The 19,734-nt window shown below is 37.7% G+C and overlaps 1 protein-coding gene across 4 annotated transcripts in view; it reads left to right on the top strand.

Annotated features, from left to right (window-relative positions):
* The window catches only part of LOC149216364 (protein MICRORCHIDIA 1-like), a 114,391-nt gene that overhangs the window by 42,662 nt on the left and 51,995 nt on the right, over positions 1-19,734 (top strand). The gene's annotated exons all lie outside the window — the stretch shown is intronic.

Below are 19,734 nucleotides of genomic sequence, written 5' to 3'. Positions count from 1 at the left end.
GGCACTAGATTGCCTTTGAAAAGCAAGATGTCCAACAGTGTCTGCGCAGGCCCTACGTCAACTTGAAGTTGCTTGCTGGAACTGCTGCCTGAATCATTTGCTAATTAAGTTGTCCTGCTTGCTGCTAGTTGGGAAAACGTCTCTCCGACACTTTGGAACCTTTGCCCGACATCTGGAACTGAAAACATATGCCCTCTTCAGCAAATTGAACTGCCCTCTGAGGCTTCTGTGCTAGGTCTGCGCAGCCTCCTGGAGAAAATCTAGCTTGTTTGTAAATGCACTTGTTGGATCTAGAAATCTTCCTCCAACCTCATTGTCCATGCTCCTCACTTTCTTTTACTCCAGTCTCTGGCTTTCTGCCCACTGCTGCTAAAACGTCTCTCCGACACTTTGGAACCTTTGCTCGACATCTGGAACTGAAAACGTATGCCCTCTTCAGCAAATCGAACTGCCCTCTGAGGCTTCTGTGCTAGGTTTGCGCAGCCTCCTAGAGAAAATCTAGCTTGTTTGTAAATGCACTTGTTGGATCTAGAAATCTTCCTCCAACCTCATTGTCCATGCTCCTCACTTTCTTTTACTCCAGTCTCTGCCTTTCTGCCCATTGCTGCTGCTCTCTGGAAATCGAACTGCCTAGGAATTCGAACTTCTGAAATGTCTTCTCCAAGTGCCCATCGACTTCTTATAATCTTTTGTTGGAGCACCAACAACCAAGATTAAAACTTAATCAAGGTCCAAGATCATATTGGAGTCAATCCATCTGAGTTTCTAGAGGATTCTCACCTTGACTAAATTAATTATAATTAATTAACTAGTTTTCCTAAGCTTAGACTTAGGAAACATAAAAAAATAGGTTAATAATCTAATTAAGCCATCTCTAGGTGGAATTTCTAGAAACAATTTTGGGTTATGGAGATCTCATGTATTCTAGCCCCTCCACCAAGTTTCGTGATTAGAACACATCCGATGCTACAAAAACTAACAACAACACCTCACATGGAGATCAACCCTATCTGTTAATTTATGGTATGTTCTATGCTTAAGAGCAATTTAATTAAATTTTCTTATTATTCCAATATCAATTTCCGGAATAGCAATCACATCAACATGATAGTAAAATGCAGATAGAACATAAATATAAATAGTAGAAGACAAGCCAAGACAAGAGGACACAAGATGTGGCACCAGCCAGGGACAAACCCCAATGCGGGGAAACCCTTGATCAATTCTTCGTATGTTCTTCAATAATTCAACAGAGAGAGAGAGATAGTACAATCATGGAAAATTTTAGGGGCTAATGTTCGCCTAATGGGCTAATTTTCCATGATTTTTCCACAAAAAAGATTCGCCAATTTTTTTTTTATAAAAGATGATTCGCCCAAATTTTAGAATATAAAATTATTTTACCTTAAAAATTGCCAAAATTATATAGAGACTATATATAAAATCATTATAAATTTGAATAATTTTACAAATATATCAATAAACACTTTATAGTTTGCATATTTTAGGGATTAGTGAGATTCACTAATGTTTTTAAACTTTAAGAAAATTTTCCATCCTTAAAATTTTTCTTGAGTACAATTATACAAATCTGTAATTTTATGACAACTGCAGAAAAAGCCTAACCAACAAAGTCAAAGCTGGTCAAACAGGTTAGATTTGACCTCAAGTCAATCCCGGTCAACGCTCAGTCAACTCAGCCTCCAACAGCAAGAAAATGCAGCGCAAAGATAGTCTGAAATATCTAGTCAAACCTTAGTCAATTCTGGTCAAACCTGCGGTCAGCCTTTGATAGTCAACGCTGGTCAAAGTATGGTCAAACAGAGGTCCAAAATGCTGTTCAGAAATGCGGCCTGCCTAGGAGAGGTTGCCCAACCCAATCCGCAGTCAAAGAAGTCTCCACGATGGTCAACACTGTCTAATCTTCCCACTTGCAGCTTGGTCAACCTAAGTCAACGCTGCCCTAACCAGAATCTGCGTCCTCCTTTCAGCCACACGTATGAGAGAGAGATGCTCATCTAATGCGTAGGAGAGGGAGAAAAGAATGTGAGATGAGATGGTGAGTTTATGCCACAAGGTCTCCTCCTTTTATATGCCATGTTGAGGATAAGCTAGGGGTGTAAAACACTATTTTGATTGCTGGCCGACCTTGACAAATTGTCAAGAATACAAATAAATTCATATCTCCATGAATACATGTTGGAATCAGATGATCGTTAGATCAATCCTACACCTCTCGTTGAGAGGAATCCAAGAAAAATATCAGTTGCCATTATTTTTTTGTTATTTTATTTAATAATTTATCTGATGTCTCCTACCTCAAATATCAAATAATTCACACTGTGATTTTCACAAATAAACTGTGGAAGAAAATAATGTTGGAAACATAAATTCTAGCGCACATAAAATTTGCACAATTATTTTTGGACAAATGTCCTCGGAAAAACCCAACTTGGGAAAACCAGTGCAACAACTTAGGGTTTTATTACTATGCAACAGTGAAATCTGAGTACAATAATTTGGATGCCAAATCTTGGCTATCTCGGAGAGAAAATATTGGCAAAAATAATGAGGGAAATTACCCCCACTCCTGTCAATTTTGGCATTGGATGGCCTTTGAAAAGCAAGACGTCCAACAATGTTTGTGTAGGCCTTACGTCAACCTGAAGTTGCTTGCTACAACTTCTGCCCGAATCATTTGCTAATCAAGTTGTCCTGCTTGTTGCTTGCTGGGAAAACGTCTCTCCGACACTCTGGAACCTCTGCCCGACATCTGGAACTTGAAAACATCTGCCCTCTGAGGCTTCTGCACTAGGTCTGCGTAGTCTCCTAGAGAAACTCTAGCTTGTTTGTCAATGCAGTTGTTGGATCTAGAAATCTTCCGCTAGCCTCATTGCCCATGCCCCTCACTTTCTCTGCTTCGGTCTCTGGCTTTCTGCCCACTGTTGCTGCTCTCTGGAAATCGAACTGCCAAGGAAATTGAACTTCTGAAATGTCTTCTCCAAGTGCCCATCGACTTTTGAAATGTCTTCTCCAAGTGCCCATCGACTTCTTATAATATTTTGTTGGAGCACCAACAACCAAGATTAAAACTTAATCAAGGTCCAAGATCATATTGGAGTCAATCCATGTGAGTTTCTAGAGGATTCTCACCTTGACTAAAGTAATTCTAATTAATTAACCAGTTTTCCTAAGTTTAGACTTAGGAAACATAAAAAAAATAGGTTAATAATCTAATTAAGCCATATGTAGGTGGAATTTATAGAAACAACCAAGTGAGCCTATTTAGCCTATAATCATTCATGAAACAAAGAAGAGGCCGAATTGGTTAAAAGCTACACTTGAAGATGTCGAAGGCAATGGAGCTACTAAAGGAACTTTTAGAGAAAGCAAAAGACCAAAGAGATATTTAGGATATGCAACATACATGAAAAATTAATAGAAGCAGAACCAACTACATTTGAAGAAGCTGCTCATCAAGAAGAAGGGAAGAAGGTGAGGCAAGAAGAATATCAATCCATCATGAAGAATGGGGTTTGGGAAATTGTTCCTAGACCAAGTGACAAATCGATTGTCACCTTCAAATGGATTTACAAAATCAGACATGTTGATGGAAGCATAGAGAAATACAAAGCTAGAATTGTTGCAAAGGGGTTTCTCTCAAAAGGAAGGACTAGACTATGAAGAAACCTTTGCTCATACTGCCAGGTATACTGCTATAAGAACTTTGGTTTTGCGAGCTACTTCTAAGGGATGGAATATCCATCAACTGGATGTCAAAACAAATTTCTAAATGGAACCATTGATGAAGAAGTATACATTGAACAACCGAAAGGCTTTGAAATAAATAACATAGATATACATGTTTGCAGACTCCAGTAAGCCCATATGGCTTGAAGCAAGCCCCTAGGGCATATCATGCAAGGATGGATGCATATCCTTTAAGAATTGGGTTTGTGGAAAGTTTTGCTGATGCAAACCTCTACTTCAAAGTGGTGAATATTGAACCAGTCATTATACTATTGTATGTGGATGATTTCTTTATTACAGTTGTGGAGCACAAAATACTAGAATGCAAGAAAACGTTGGCCGCTGAATTCGAAATGAAAGATTTGGGGCTCATGCACTATTACTTGGGCTTGGAAGTCTCACAGAAACCTGGTGAGGTAAATTTGGGTCAAGGGAAATACATAATCAAGATGTTACAAAAATTCGGTATGATGGATTCCAAGCGTATGACTACTCCCATGATCACTAATCTCAAGAAGTTGAGAAGTTGTGACTCTAGTCTCGTCGACCCTACTAGCTATCGTAAGTTGGCGGGTTCTTTGATGTACTTGGTAAATACAAGACATGATATATGTTTTACTGTAAATGTTCGTCAATTTCAATTGGAGCCTGGTCATGACCGTTGGATAGCTGCCAAGCATATCTTGAGATAACTACATGGCACAATACATCATTGTCTAGACTCTAAAGTATGATGGAAAGGAAGTCAAGTTAACAGGTTTTATTGATTTCGATTGGGGTGGCAGTTATACTGATGGAAAATGCACTACCGATGCATGTTTTAGTTTGGATTTGCAATGATTTCACGGATGAGTAGAAAACAAGATCTTGTTGCGTTAAGTAGTGTTGAAGCAGAATATGTTGCTGCATGTGAAGTAGGAAAGGAAGTTGTTTGGTTAAGAAAGCTCTTGTTAGATTTGTTTGGAAAGCCTCTGGATCCTACAGTGATAAATTGTGATAATCAAATCAACATCAAGATGTCTGAAGACCCCATATTCCATGCAAGGACGAAGCATATCAACAACAAGTACCACTACATTAGGAGGTTGGTGCAAGATGGGGTCATGAAACTACAATATATTCTGATAGATGAACATGTAGCTGATGTGTTGACGAAATCTCTTTCGAATAAGAAGTTTGAATATTTTAGAAGCATGCTTGGGTTGGTTGATGTTATAGATTTAGTTGAGGGATAGATGAAGCATCTTATGCAAGATATGCTTGAGAGGACGTTTGGTTGGCTTGTGTGTTGATGTCTAGATAGGGAGGGTGGCATTGGTCGTGGAGCTCTGACCTTGGATACACATCTAGATCCCTAGGTTGGTGGTAGAGCTTAAACGCCTGATAGTACCTAGAGTGGCTAAAGCTTGTGTCCACCTTGGTCCCACTCGATTAGAGTACACTAGCCAAGTATCTAATCTATAGCACTGAGTATGCTAGAACTCTTCATAGTTCATTTCATTTTGAGATCTTCCATGTACTCTTATATGTATGTAATTATGAATACATCCCTAGTTAAGAGGGAGTGTTGAAGAATGTAACTAGTGTCGATCTTCAAAATTTTACTTGTCAAAAGAAATTTTATTATTAAATAAAATGACTTATTAAAGCATAGGTTTCATGCTTGGGTCAATGTTTTCTAAGTCAAAGCCTCCATTGAAGGCTTCTAGGTTTTGTCTCGAGTCATTATCATTTTTATTAGACCCCTCTTGGGCTTTTGTATCATGTAAAAAGAATTATTTTTGAGTCAAAAAGGTCATTTGTCACCTCCACACCAAGCTGGCCTCGTCCCTATGAAGTCGGCCTACATTAGGGCAATTCGACCCAACAAAAAGGCTATATATAAAGAGGCGATTTGACCTATTTGGGGCAATTCACATAACAAGTTCGATCTTCAAGGAAGAGAGGTAGAAAAGAGTACGAAGTAGTTGGAGAAGGACGAAAGAAGCTGGGGAGATGTAATTCGAGTTTCTGGCTATCAATCTCTTGGATGTGCGAAGTTTCTGGGGCCAAAATTCTGGGTCTACTACCGGTCCGAAATTATGTTGCTGGGGGTCAAAGTTCTGCTGTTGGGGACCGAAATTCTGGATTGATGCTACTATTAGGAAGCTGTTACTTGGAGACTTTGACCGGGATCAACTATTGAAAGGAAGGGCTGACTTGGTTGTTGGAGGAGGTCTTTGTCTAGGTCTAAGAGGTCTTATCTTGATTTGAATCTACTAGTGGAAGAGTTGGACTGGGTTTTCTACTTGAAGGGGTTTTGCCCTGATTGAGCGCCTATATCTTGTGTCTCTTGTTCTTGTGGTCTTCATATACATATTATTTGGTAATTGCTTGATGAAAGATAAAATATTAAAGAAGTAAAAGAAGTCAACATAATTCACAAGTAACTATCAAGAAAGAGGAATCAAACCCTAACTCCTATAAGTATTGATTTCTCAATACTGGTCACCCTCAAGCCGTCAATAAACTCTCTTATCCAATGCATCCTTCTCTCTTAGATTTCCCCTCTAGAAAGACTAATGCCTCACATCCTCCTTTTCATCCATTAAATAGAACAATTAGTTCCAAAAATGGAAAGAGAATTTTCATGTACATAGTCCATGTGTCATCATGCCAATTTCTATTTTTTTGTCTTAAATTTTCCTCAACTCAGCCTTTTCCTTAATTTGGCTCTTTCTTATTTTATTATGTTTTACTTTTTTTTAATTAATTCACTTATTCTTACTATTTTTATACTTTATTTTTATTTATTTATTCAAATCTTCACTTCCTTATTCATTATTTTATTCATTTACTATTATTATCTTCTCTTTAATATTTATTTACTATTATTATCTTTTCATTATTATTTATAATTTTATTTATTTACTATAATTATCTTCTCACTTTTATAGTTTATTATTTTATTGTTATGATTATCATCATCATTATTTATTGATTTATTAATACAAGGCATTGCATACTCCCCCTATTTAAGGAACTTTGTCTCGAAGTTAAGTTTAATCATTCAACTTATAAGTTATTTATTTATTTCATCTCTCGTATTCAACAACCTCCATTGAACTCGTACAAGGCCACCCAAGTGACCACAACAAGCATCGAAAATTACATCACAACACCAGGGAAAGTGCTGGTACTCTCAGGTGCTCTTTCCCAACTTTCGAAAGTAGGGTTAAATCCCCATTTGTCTATACCAGAGCCCTATGGCTCAAACCTCATCTGCCCCGAGTTAGGCATCCAAAATGGTACTCACGTACCCTAGGCATCTCGAAAGGCTGACCCAATTCCCTCTATAGTTCTTACTAGTTACATCCCCAAGCATTGAAGTCCCACACCCACTTATGGACTGATTGATATAAGTAGTTGATTGAATTTGTCCCTAAACAATAAGGTGTTACATATTCTTCCTCGCAAGTATGGGCTCCCACGAGATCATCATCCATGAAATTGTTAAGCATCACTTTATGTGTTTACCTAACATATGCAACTCATTATTTAATCAATATGTGAGGAAAATATTGATCAATTTGAGAGCATGGTGATGACTTTACACATCAAATTAAGTCAAAACTAGGATAAAGTGTTTGTATCAAAAAAAATACCTATTTACACCTAGAAGGATGTAACGTATTAGTAAAGTGGGAAGATGAAAATATAAGTGTAGAGAAGCAAGGTTTTTAAGAAAAAAATGAGGGTTTCTAAAGCATTGATTTTCAACCATTAGTAGGCATATAAAAATCATTGTAGTAGAGTCTAATGATGACATCTTATTAAATTCTTCATAATTAGAACCAACTTGGAAGGATGGGATGAATTGAAATGTGTAATAGATTGATACTTAAGATGAGTGAGTGGGAATTTCACAAACAAGTAGAAGAAGTAAACATAAAGCAACAACTTATCATAGAACATGATTGAAGATTTGGATTTATGAAAAATCAAGATGAAATAACTTAGCACTGTTGAGTTATCCCATGAATAAATGACCCTGTAGCAAATAGTTGTGGAATCAAAAAAGTATTTCCATAATAAAGATCACTATCATGTCTAGATAAGGACGATACATATTAGTAAGGGAATATTATCAATCAACCAATGAGGTAAATTTATCATGATAATGTCAAGGATAGAAGGTATGGTGACATTAGATTAAAGAAGTAATAAACACAAGTGCTTGCAGAATGGGAAAAAGAAGATAAAATAGAAATTGGCATGATGACACATGGATTATGTGAATGAAGATTTTCTTTCCATTCTTGGAACAAAATGTTCTATTTAATGGATGAAAAGGAGGATGTGAGGCATTATTCTTTCTAGAGAAGAATTATAGGAGAGGAGGATTCACTAACTAAGGGAGTTGATTGAGGGCTTGGGGGTGGCCAATTGTAGAAAGACTTAGTGCAACTGAGGCTACGATTGGGCGGAGAGTCATCCCCAAGATGTTTCTTGTTGTTAGGGGTATCCAAATACTCCAACGTCTCTAAACTTGTCTAGTAAGATAAATCCTCGTTTTACAAGTAAGTCCTCATCTCTCATGGTTTCATAAGTCATCTACTAACCAGCTGGAATATCTGATTTTATGTTGATTATTAGTGGTATTAATTGATGTAAATAATTTTCATGTTTTATTTGTTGGCCATTACATATTTATCATAGCTTAGGTTCTGCTATGACTCACTAGCTATTAATCTTCAACTCAACGAATTTGTGAAAACAATTCAAATCATCCTTACTTTGTGGGCAAATGAGAACTCGGTTGACTTGTAAAACAATGTGTAAGCAACCCACTAATGTTCCATGTCCTCCATGTGCTATGTGAATACGTTGATTTGGAGAGTGGCTCTCTTAATTGATTGCTTGAAGATACAAGAATGGAAACTCAATATGATGAGGATGTCAACTTATTACAATAGAGAATGCCATGGTTTCATGAAGTGGGTGGCCCCTCAAAGATCATGTCAGTGGATAAAGATTCCGCATAATATTCCAGCTAGTAAGTTATACATGTATACATATATATCCGTGTGCATTGTCTTCATAATGTAATCCCCTTTCAATCTATGTTCGTGGGCTATGATGAGATACTATTATTGTTAGCAAGTATAGGCAATCCCATTGTTGTTCAGTCCAAGTACCATGCCCAACATATGCCATTCCTTTAAGCTATAGATTGTGGTTTGATCCCTCTTCCAACCAAATATAGGCAATTGAAACTTAGGTTGAGCCATATCATAGGGCTTCACACTCCCTTGTTATATGATAAAGTTAGAAACTAATGTTGTTGACCCACCATTGCAATAAATGGGAGGATGGCTGCAAGGTGAGTTTGACCTTTTACCTACCCAAGCAGGTAAGCCATAGGAGAATTTTTTCTTTTAATTGATCAGCCTGGCAACCAATCAACCTATGATGATCCATAGATAGCTATGCCTTAGAGCTTGTTGAATAATCTAGGGAAAAGTAGTGTAGTGTGATTCTTTGTTACTTGATAACAATTTGAGGAGTATTTTTACTTTTCTTTATTAGCTTATTCTTGTTCTTCTTCTTATTAGTGCATATGTGTGTACTTCATCAAACTGCCACCAAAACATTAAAACAAGAACACAAGATGTTGGTTCTTTGCTAAGGCCAAAACGTATCTTCTCTTGAGAGGAAAACCCTTTCGTGAATTTCTCTTATTGAAGCTTCTAGTGATCAATATCAAACCCTAGACCCCTGGCAAAGAGATTCTCCAAGCACAAGTCAAGCCCTTTCTCCTTTCTGCACCTTGTTCCCCAACACTTCCTTCTTCTATTACTTTGTTCCCTGACACTTCGTCCTCCTCCTTCCAACACTTCATTTTTCTTTCAACTTGTTAGTAAACCTTGTTGCACTTGCTCTAGAGAAGAGAAATTTGATGAGACCCTTTTTCTATAATGGTTTCCTTCGTCTCTTCACCAATCAACTAACTTGGTTGACTGTAATGGGATTGCTGTTATGACAGTAGAGGCAGCCTCCTTATACCCCGCATGTGTGACTCTAATGGGCCTTAGAACAACCCTCTTACCTTCGCTTTTCCTCCTTGATCCTTCACTTGAGAGAGTGGTCTTGTAGGCTTGGATTGAGCCCTAAACAATGAGATATGGTGAGCTGTTAGTGACTGTTGTCATAACTGCAGGCAACCTTCCTTAACCTCGCACGTGTGGTTGTAGCTGCTCCAGAAATGATCTCCTTAACTTCGGTTCTATACCCTTCTTCCTCGCTGCCCTTGGAGACCCTATAGACTTCCCTTTCACTTCTTTTCTTAGCTTGTCTCTTCGCTAATTTCAGAGATTGAATGAATGCGTTATAGAGGAGTGGACAACCTCTATAAATAGAGAACTGTCCCTCCTTTTACGCTGACTTGTAGGCCGACTTGATTGACTGCTTGTAGGCTGACTTGAAGAGTAGAATTCGGATGGTTCTTTAGTGGAGTTGCATGCTTGAAGGAGCTTCTTTAGCATAGGAGGAGACTTGACTTTGCTTGGAGGTTCTCTCTTTGACTTTAGTACATATTTATACAAGGTGTAACATGCCCTTAAGGTCTTCAACCTTTTTCTTTTGACTATTTGACTCGCCTATAACACTTTAAATAGTGCTAGACCTATTTCAATGAGCAAAAAACTCATTGACATATATTATAAAATTAATATTTCTTTTCTTGATTAAATACAAATATCAAAAGTACATTTATGAATACCGAACCTAGTTACATTTCCTTCAACACTTTCTCTTAACTAGGGAGGTATTCATACAACATTACAAGGTGTTTGGCTATTATCAATCTTGAAGAATTCACATAAGAGAAACTAGATTAGCAATCCATTTGTTATAGCATCATATCCATCAACATTGTCATAGTGCAAGGCCTTTACTAACAACTCCATCTCTCTACAAGACCATGAGCTACAATGTTTGCGAGACCAATGATTTATAGACACCTTCATCATTGTCTCTCAAGGTACATACTGACCTGGTTGTTCTCCGAGTATGACCTTCTAGGACTATTCTTATCTTGGGTTCCCGGCCCTCAAAGAATACCGGTCCTCTTGCCTACTCTCGTCTTGGATGCTCTACACATCCTCAAAGAGTATCAGATGCCAGATGATTACCTAATCCTCCCATTCTTTCTTCCCAAGTGAAGACAAGAATGTTGTGTCTATCTTGTGTCTACATTCCCATTCATGGCCTTCTAGACTTACGACTGTTACTCCTGGTCTAGTGCATTACCCATGAAATGGAAAACACAATTGTCACTCCTTTGTAATCAGGGGTCAAAAGTTAAAACTCCCTCTTGATCAAGGACCTGTCAGAGCTCCCTCTTAACTAGGGACTCTTTCATTCATCAACAACTTCTTCTTCAGGTGTCCTTCAGCTGCTTGATCTTCTTCCTTTCTTTGATGTCATGAAGTCTTTGTTCAGACTTCTTCTAGGTAGGGCACCATCCATCGATCACTTTCCTCCCTGGTTTGTCATGTCATGCTTCCTTCGTGGAAAGTGGATTTCTTGTCATTCATCAGGTTTCCTTGTTATCTTGGCTACTCTTTTGTCATCTTGTCCATGCTTCGGAATATTGTTCTCATGGATGCTTCGTTGACCTAGTAGCCCATCATGACTTCATCCTGATATTGCTTCAACATTGGTTTTTCTTTTGTTTGATGGCTTCTTCATCACGACATCTTTGTAGAGTAGAATCAATTATCTGCACCCATTATATCTCTAAGGCCTTCATAGGTGCCAAGGGTCCTTTCTTGCTTTATCAGAGTTGTCTTGCCTTCTTTCGGGAGGTATCTTCATAGTATCTTGTTAGATAGTGATTGTTTTTCTTCATTTGCTTCTTATCAAATAGATAGGTCAACCATCTAATGCTTCTTGTGAGAGCATTCCTTCATCGCTTACTTTTTGGACTTGTCAGTGTTTCTTCTTATTTTTTAGTCAGCAATCATATACTCCTTATGTGAGCATATTCTTTTGTTGACCTTCATTGCATTGTGCTACATGCCTTTGAGCATGTTCTTGGTGAGAGAGATTCTTTCATGCTTGATCATGTTATAGAACTATCCCATGACTCAATAATATATAAGTGATAACATGACTAAACTTTGATGCATATATACCTCATCTCGATTCTCCTTTGATCATCTTTTGGTGTGGCTCTTTTTCATCTTAGCTTTGCCTGCATATCATCCTTTTCTTGAATCCCATGAATGGGATTCCTAATGGGACATCTGCTTAGGTTCATGAACCTTCTATTGAAGATTCCATGATAGGATCTTAAAGACCTTTGTCTTGCAAATTTTTCTTTTCTTTTTATGATGGAGGTCTTCTAAGATTTTTAATCATGATCAATTTTTCTTTTTATCATGGATGAGACCCTATACTAGGTATGCTTCTTCTACATGAATATCTTGAGCTATATCTGCCATGCTCCTATATTATAGAAGATATTTCTACTCATGTATTTTTGTTCTTATCATAAATGCTACATCTTCATGAGTATCTAGAACATCATGATGCTAGATTCTAGAGGATGTTTCTAACCATGCAATTTTAATTTATTCGTACATGTTCCTGTCCTACTCAAAACTTTGAAAGAAGTCTAAAGGTAAAGAGTTTGACCTAGTCATCGTGGAGATTCATAGGATCTTCCTTCTTTTGATTCTTTCCTTCTTTCATCGCTTGAGTTTTGTGAGTTTCTTCCCTCTTCTTGTTGTTGTTGTTGCCCTTCTTAAGCTTAGGACAATTCCTTTTGTAGTGTCCATATTCTTGCATGCAAAAAATTGGATTTTGGACATGTCTTTGTTTGGGTTCTTCGTCGACCAAACTTGCCAAATTTACCCTTTCTTTTGACCATGGTAGCAAATGCTTGCTCCTTTGATCCCACATCTTCTTTTGCCTTAAGTCTGGTTTCCTCTGTCCTACATAGAGACCACATTTCACTGAGAGTGGTTGCTTCCTTCTTGGCATATATGCTTGATTTGAAGTTGCCCCAATCCTCAGGTATAGCATTGAGTACTACAATTGTCATTTCTCTATCAAACATGACTTCCCCAAGCTCTTGAAGTTGATCTCTCATTTAAGAGATTTTCATGAAGTAGGGAGCTATTCCTTCATTTGTTATCTTCATCTTGTACAATTCATTCCTCAGAGATATTACTTCTCCGGTTGTGGATACCGAGAATAGCTCTACTAGCTTGTCATAAATTTCTTTCGATGTCTCAAATCTGGAGACATAGGGAATGAGAGAGTCTTTGATTGATTCTATCAAAATCCTTTGAGCTGTTGTCTCATCCTTATTGTACTTGGGGGATAATGATATTCCCTTTGACATGTTCTAGGAGTTCATTTTCCTTGAGAAGTAGATCAATCCTCTTCTTCCATGCAAGAAAGTTATTGGTACCTACCAATTTATTGCTTTCCTTGCAAAAAGACATTGATGTATATTCAGAAGGGGACATGTACTTACTTGATAGATTTTGAGATGTAATGGATTTGCTTCCTCCTTGAAGACTTAATGGCTTGCCTTTCTAGGATCTTGATGTACTTGAAGTTGCCTTCTTCAAGTGGACTTGCTTGATGAGTTGGAGCTTGATGTGGTTCTTGTTTCAATCTGTTCTTCTTTGTAGGTGCCTTTATTTAAGGCTCTTCTTCTTGCTATGTAGACTTCCTTGATGAATGATGGATTGTAGATCCTTCTTGTCCTTGAAGTGATTGAGACTTCTAGGCTCGATGCTTCAACTTTGAAGGTGCTTCTCCTTGATGAGTGTTCTTGAGTTTCCCTTTCCTTGATGTGTTAACCTCACTCTGATACCATGTTGAATAATCTAGGGCAAAGTAATGTAGTGTGATTCTTCGTTACTTTGATAACAATTTGAGGAGTATTTTTACTCTTCCTTATTAGCTTATTCTTCTTCTTCTTCTTATTAGTGCATATGTGTGTACTTCATCAAACTGCTACCAAAACATAAAAACAAGAACACAAGATGTTGGCTATTTACCAGGGCCAAAACCTCTCTTCTCTTTAGAGGAAAACCCTTTCGCGAATTTCTCTTATTGAAGCTTCTATTGATCAATACCAAACCCTAGACCCTTGACAAAGAGATCCTCCAAACACAAGTCAAGCCCTTTCTCCATTTTGCACTTTGTTCCCCGACACTTCCTTCTTCCGACACTTTGTTCCCCGACACTTCGTCCTTCTCCTTCCAGCACTTCGTTTTTCTTTCAACTTGTTAGTAAACCTTGTTGCACTTGCTCTAGAGAAGAGAACTTTGATGAGACCCTTTTCCTATGATGGTTTCCTTATTCTCTTCACCAATCAACTAACTTGGATCACTGTAATGGGAGGGCTGTTATGACAGTAAAGGCATCCTCCTTTTCCCTCACACGTGGGATTGTAATGGGCCTGAGAATAGCCCTCTTACCTTCGCTTTTCCTCCTTGATCCTTCACTTGAGAGAGTGGTCTTGTAGGCTAGGATTGAGCCCTAAACAATGAGATATGGTGAGTTGTTAGTGATTGCTGTCATAATCGCAGACAACCTTCCTTAACCTCGCATGTGTGGCTGTAGCTACTCAAGAAATGATCTCCTTAACTTCGGTTCTATATCCTTCTTCCTTGTTGCCCTTAGAGACCCTATAGACTTCCCTTTCACTTCTTTTATCGGTTCGTCTCTTCGCTAATTTCAGAGCTTGAATGAATGCGTTATAGAGGAGTGGACAACCTCTATAAATAGAGGATTGTCCCTCCTTTTAGGCCGACTTGATCAATTGCTAGTAGGCCGACTTGAAGAGTAGGCTTTGGATGGTTCTTTAGTGGAGTTGCATGCTTGAAGGAACTTCTTTATCATAGGAGGAGACTTTACTTTCCTTGGAGGTTCTCTCTTTGACTTTAGTACATATTTATACAAGGTGTAACATGCCCTTAAGGTCTTCAACCTTTTTCTTTTCACTATTGACTCACCTGTAGCAATTTAAATAGTGTTAGACCTATTTCAATGAGCGAGAAACTCATTGACATATATTATAAAAATAATATTTCTTTTCTTGATTAAATACAAATATTGAAAGTACATTTATGAAGACCGAACCTAGTTACATTTCCTTCAACAAAGCTCTCCACATATGTCCGGTCAATGCTTTCTTCCATATAACATACATTTTGGATGAAGGTGGGTCATTTAATATAAGGTACACTAACCATTTTCGTATTCATGTGCTTTCATTTAATGCTAACAACACTCTAATATGAATCATAGGTTGAGCTAGATGATTGATTGCTTTTGCTTGTACCATTGTTTTTGTGCTTCACCTAGGATGTTATCTCTTTGCCCCTAGTCCAATGTGACCTTTTTTGAGGCCTTTTTCTTTCCACTGTCTAATAGGGGCACAAATAAGAGGCATTGATTGATAGAGTGTGCCCAAGGTTATCCATACTTATCACTTTCTATTAGTCCCTTGTATCCACATCCATTCTTCAGGTTGATTGTCATTTGTCATTGATATTGGCACCCTCTCATCTTTGAGTAATGGCTTGGAAACTTTGCTCTTAAGAGGTTGATGCAATTGAAAGAAAGATAAACACATATATAGCCACAAATGAAAGAAAATGTAAAATGCAAAAGATTGCTAGGACAATTTAAAGTGCGTGGACAAAAGCCTAGCTTGAGCTCTACCCCCTCATTAGCCATCACCCAGTTCCTAGCATATTATCCTCTATCTAAATAAAAGGAACTTATAAATGTCCTTACCTTGATGAACAATAAATTGCTATATCCTTAATGGATATTGGAAAGTAATAAGCAAGCTAGTTACCGAAGTTATGTAAGAATGATTTTTTTTTTTTTTTTTTTTTTATTTATTGAAGTAAAAGCCACATGAAAAGGGTGGTAAAAATAGGTTGAGGAAAAGGATCACTCGGCCCCCCACGATTGCTTCCTCTTTACATCATGACATTCAAGAGGCTGAGACTCATTCAGTTGGTACCTTTGTATTGACGTCTTCCCCATTCCTAGGATTGATGCGTCTTCTTAGGAACTATCCTTTCCCTCAGGATTGGAAGCACGTAATAGGGCTATTGCACGACATTCCCAAACATAGGTGTGGTTACTTGCTTACAAATCATCGACAAGAAAAACATTTGAAGGCAAGGCTTGTGGGAAGCATTTTGGTGCCCCTAACATTAAATACGATCCACTATGATACTTCTTATGGTTTCTTTACCTAATGATCTCACTTGATCTTGAGGGTATGTCTTGGGTTGTTTCTCATGGATTCATTGGATATCCTTGGAGGGATGGCTTGACATGTCTAGCCCAAAATGAGAGCTCTTATGACCTTGCAGCCACAATGTTTCCCCTTCAAAGATGAGTGTTGACCCTTGAGGAGCCCTCACTTGGATGTGTAGCACCTTCTACTCCTTTGAATGTTGAAACATTGAGCGGAGTAGTCATGACATTTATAGGATTGATTATGTGCCATAGAGGACCCAAGATGCCCCTAGGCTAGCCATGCACCTTCTTGATGGGCATTGCCTTGTTCCAAAGGCTTGATTAGGATGATGATCAATTGATACTTTGGGATGGCTTGTGGACACCTTCTTGATGATGATGTCATGCCCTAGCCTTTCCATGTAACCCATACAAGCACTTGAGTGATGATGTATCGCTTTTTTATGAAGTATGAGTTGAGGAGTTGTGGCTTTGAGATGCACCCTTTCACATTGATGAGATGTCTTGGAGTGAGAAGCACTCTTGGAGCTTTCTTGGCACCTTCGTTGATGTGGATGCTTAGTTTATGAGGGTGATGTCATGTTGGAGAACTACCTTTCTTGCATATGTGGAGAAAAGAGTCATTTATGATGTTTTATCATTATGAATAGCTATTTTTGGGTTGGTTTGTAAATTGTTAGTCATGTTTTATGGATTTTACTTGCAAATTATGCTAATACAACTTGGTTACCCTCATATAAGTAATGGGGAGTCGAATTAGAGGATTCATTGTCACACAATGGCAAACTAGGGTAACAAATTGTCTTGGGGAGGATATGTTTTTCATGGAGTGACTTTCTTTGGATTGATGAAGTGATGCTTGCATGAATGGTGTAAGTTTAATGCTATTTTCCTTCCTTTTTGAAGTAATTGCTGAAATTAGCATTTATCTTGTGCCATATTAAATTAAAAATTGCAGTATCATTTATGAACTCTTGTTTCTTATTATGCAAAATTTGTCATCAAGTATCCATCAAAGGAACTGGATTGCATCCTTCAACCTTAAATCTCCTAAAATAAAAAGTTACAAGGGTTTGGAGGTGAAACAAACTCTCTCTCCCAAGGTCCTCTGCCTTTTGACCTTGTCCTATTGACCTCATTGCCCGATTTATTGAAGGCACTGGTGATTGTGTGTCAATCAACTCAATTTTCTTGTAAATTTGGGTTTGGGTTTGGTTAATTCTGCATTATATAGCTAAATTGCACTTGTATGTTATTGTCCTAAAGTTTGGTTTTGCATCTATTAATGTTAACAAGGCAAAATCTATCATTTCATGCTTTTTTCATCCCCATTTTTAGGGCTGACGTGTAGGTCTTATTTGCTGTTTTGTGCATTTTCAGCAATAAAAAACATATTGTTGACATATCCCTTGTTTATGCCCTTCAAGACCCTTGAGAGCCCCTTGTTGATCATATTGAATAGGCTGTTTTCATTGCTGTTGTAAAGTATTGCTTGTTTTAAATCTGCATTCTCTTGGAACGCTAACTTATAATGTCAATTGATGGTTGGCTAGTGGGAAGACTAACTTGAATATCTATAGACCTCATCCTGGCCTCTTAGGATTTGTTGGTAGTCTCCAATCCATCATCACTTTCTCACTTGGAACCCTTCTTTGTTGTAGACCTTTCTAGGGTGTATAGTTTACAAACTCCCTAGAGAGCCATTTGGCTTAGGATCCCTAGTCATCTAACCTCTAAGCATTGGTGGGGAAGCCTCCCTTAGTGGGATAATTTAAAACCACAAAACAACAGGGGAGAAGCCACTGAGGTGACAATGGTGGCTGATCTCCTTGTTGCCCTAGACTGAGAGTGCCTAGTGAGGATTTGCATTATGCTGCTAGATTTGGTGCTAACAAGACCTTTGAACATGTGTGAAGGTGGTCAATGAAAGCCCACGGCTTCATATGAAAAATACCTTGACACATAATAATATAGTAATACTCCCTCAACATATGTGCCCTTTTTATGCATGTGGGATAAAGCATGCCTTCGTATAACTTTTCATTAAAGTACCCCCCAATGGTACACTTTATGCTTTTGAATTTTACATAAAAGACCCTGTGATTTTATTATAATATTATATTCCCCCCCCTTTATGGCATATGCAAATGGGAAGTGTATACACAGTGAACTTTACATGAAGGTAAAGGGGTTCATAACTAAGTTACCGGAAACTCCTGAAGAATTTCCCAGAAACGCGGATCCCCGTTTCCGATACATAAACGGATACGATTCTTGTCCGAAACACTGTAAAAACGTTTTTGTGCCGTTTCAGAAAATCGGAAACTTTAGATTTGAAATTGGATACGTTTCCAAGGGATTTAAATTTTTTTGGATCCGTTTCCGGTAAAACGGATCCATGAAAATTGTGATCAGAATCCACCCTTAAAATGTTAAAAAGCTTGAAAATTTGCATAGCCATAAATAAATAATAAAAATGAAGAAATCAGATTTGCAAATAAACTCACTATAAACAGAGTCTCATAAAATCTTTTCTAAATCTTTAGAAACAACAACACTCCATATATTTATCAAAAATTCTTACTAAGAAAAAGATAGATGTTCAAAAATGCAAATAAAGGGGTTTGATGAATGTCTTCGTAAAGAGATTTATTTGAGCGATTAATTTTCATTTTGGTTAAGGTTTTCCTAATTGTCATTGATTTTGCTTTTGATTTCATAAATCCCTCCAATATAACAAATCTTCTCTAGCCAATCTTGTGCCTGCATATAGTCACAAGACCAAGCTAACATTGAGAAGATTGAAATGTTCAGATAGGTCTTGATGGAATATCCCAATGATCCCATGGGCCTTTTAATTGTCATGCAAGGAAGATAGATATCATCTGCCATGCATGACACGTTCTTTGAAGGAGTTGGACCCGAAAGCACAAAGGTTGTTGCATTTCTGATTACATTATTAATGATGATGATAATATGTTGAATGTTATAATAATCACTAATGATGATGACAATTTTTATGCTGAATTGATGATGATGATTTGTTTATGTTGAATTCATGACGATGACTATGCATTTTTAGATATAGATTCTAGATTCTAGATTCTAAAAGATGAATGGTAATATGAAATATATATATATATGCATGCCGTTTCCTTGCCGTATCGTATCCTCATATTTTGAAAAATTGTCGTATCCGTTTCAAACCCCGTATCCGTATCCGTTCCCGTATCCGTTTCAGTGCAACTTAGGTTCATAACTTCATAATACTTCAATTTACTATGGTATAGTTTGGGATGTCAAGGAGCAGTCTTGATAAAAGTGTTGCAATTTGCATGATAGTCTCATTAGTAAACCCAGCCATAACTTAAAAGTCATTGAAAATAGACCACCGAATGTATGAGTGTTAGGATAGGTTGACCATGAGCCTCATCCACCATAACACAGGAGGGTGCCTCATAACCGTTAATCAAAGTATTGAAGGAAACCATAAACAAGACAGTTTCCAACAAAGATATGCGACTATGAAGAAAGAACTGAACCAGATAAACCACTTCTCACCCCATGCTATAATCTGCCTCTACCGACATCCCAGCCTAAGAAGGCTAGGATCAAAATGCGAACCTGCAAAAATCTGACTCATGTGACCAAGGAACACATGTACACCCTCCTGCAGTATAGGTGCTAACAGGTTGTAAA

This window comes from Pinus tabuliformis, chromosome 1_1 (genome assembly GCF_031772625.1).
Source record: "Pinus tabuliformis cultivar Carrire ecotype Pingquan chromosome 1_1, CPIR1, whole genome shotgun sequence".
NCBI lineage: Eukaryota > Viridiplantae > Streptophyta > Pinopsida > Pinales > Pinaceae > Pinus > Pinus tabuliformis.
The sequence above is the reverse complement of the archived record's forward strand: the minus strand, read 5'-3'. Positions and strand labels throughout refer to the sequence as shown.